This window comes from Austrofundulus limnaeus, unplaced genomic scaffold (assembly GCF_001266775.1).
Source record: "Austrofundulus limnaeus strain Quisiro unplaced genomic scaffold, Austrofundulus_limnaeus-1.0 Scaffold133, whole genome shotgun sequence".
NCBI lineage: Eukaryota > Metazoa > Chordata > Actinopteri > Cyprinodontiformes > Rivulidae > Austrofundulus > Austrofundulus limnaeus.
Window position 1 is genome coordinate 1188736 of NW_013952535.1, and position 1886 is coordinate 1190621.

At 39.3% G+C, this 1886-nt stretch overlaps 1 long non-coding RNA gene across 1 annotated transcript; it reads right to left on the reverse strand.

Annotated features, from left to right (window-relative positions):
* Positions 1-198: 198 nt before the first annotated feature.
* On the reverse strand, positions 199-586 carry LOC106522607 (uncharacterized). The gene is made up of 2 exons (XR_001310802.1): positions 503-586; positions 199-250 (listed from the first exon to the last, which is right to left on the reverse strand). It is a non-coding gene; the product is annotated as an uncharacterized LOC106522607 (long non-coding RNA).
* Positions 587-1886: the final 1300 nt, after the last annotated feature.

Here is a 1886-nt window from a genome sequence, read left to right on the forward strand (position 1 = left end):
CATGAGGACAAACCAGGGTCAAGTCTCCACAGTGGGCTTTCCAGCAACTCCTTCTCCCGAGCCGGGGTATTTGTACTCCTAAGGAAGAGTGAAGCATTACAAGAAACATCAGGTAGGAAAAAAAATGGATTAGCTGAATTTCATCTACAAAAATGCACTTGCCTTATAATGTTTTTTTTAGTTTGTCCCATTTTTTTTGGCCTGCAGTGTGGTAACTAAATGGTCAATCTTCATCTGCTCCAGTATTGACCTAATAACAAAATAAAAAAGCACAACACTCACAATGCTGATAACAACAATGTAACACTCACATTTCTTTTAACATTGCTATTAGTGGAGGGAAAAACTAATGTTTTTAAGAAAGCTGTACAGTCCTACAGAAAAATAGGAGAACTTCTTTGGAAAAAATCCAGTGTCCACAGAGACAGTAGTATAATATTTCCCTTTTTTTCAATTGTATTACAAAAATAGTAACTGCAGATAAAACAATGGTCAAACTTACTTCCAGGCTACACTGGCAGAATGCTTGGCCCCAGTAAACAAGGCCTCTTTGGAGGCCCGCAGCCTAATAAACTCCTCCATTTTCTCCTTGGTCCCTACAAACAGAAGGTGTGTTATTCCACAATAGATTCCACGAAACGGTCAAAAGCATGTACAAAAACATGTTTTTTTGGGTTCTTTTCAGGTTGTTATTAGTAATGAAAAATATGAATTCGAAAAACACCGTTAATTAAATAAGCACACTTTCATACAGAGGATTTAGCATGAGCACCGTACTTTACATGATATTCAAGCACAACTTTTAGCTATATACATACATTTAAAAGACATTTCCTCCCATGAGTTATCCAGCTCAGCCATCTTCTAATTTGCCGCGGCACGAAAATCTCAACTGGCGCTATGAATTCTGGGATAGCCTCCGCCGGAAAGGATACTCGGATGCATCCTCGGATTTCGACAGGAAGTAGGACACATTCCTCGACCGCATGAGGAGGAGCCTTCGAATTGGGACAGTCCACGCGGGGCAATGACGTATGCGGCCGACAAATGCGCACTCATTAGGACCCAGCCCCTGAATTGAGACACAGCCGCTAATTCGAAGCACAAAGGAAGGTTCCATGCAAAATCCTTGAAAAAAAGTCTGAAGTTAGTGGACTTTGATTTCCTCCTTTAAGCAGAAATAAGACCAGTTAAATCTAATCAGAAATTGTTAATTATATGCAGGAAAATGCCACACTTCTCATCTGAAACTACTTTTCCTCAAAGGTATTTTGAATCTGAAAAGAGCTTCACTGAGTGAGACGTGATGTTAGGAGCTCAGCAGACAATTTCAGTTTAACTTTCAGTTTCACTCGTTTGCTCTGTTACTGCTGAGAGCCTGCAGCAGTTATGGACGGGGTGTGTGGGGTGGGGGGTGGGGAGGTGTGCTCCGTGATGAGGAAGCTCAGTTTAAAGACACGTCCCAGGGGCCTTTCTGGTACCAAAAGGCGTTTCTGGTCCCCACCTGTCGTTTTGCTCCTCAGCATGGCTTTCTAAAAACGCTGCAGAATTTCTCAAACATGCATGAATGAGTCAAAGCAAGGCTTTGAACGTGTGTTTTAATGAGAGTGTAACATTATAACATGATCTAAAACTTAAAAAAAGTTGATTTTACTTGATATTGCCCCTAGGACCATTACACACAATAAATTAAATGTTAATTTTGCATAGTAGTGTTCTACATAAAAAGACCCTTTCCTGTATTTTTTTTTTACCTCTAATAAATGTTTTACTATATCAACAACTGGCAAAATTAACAGGGAAATATCAAACAAACAACTAATTTAAACTGGTAAAACCACAGTAAAATTTTGCACTTAAAATAAAAGCTATTTTGTGTATTTTGT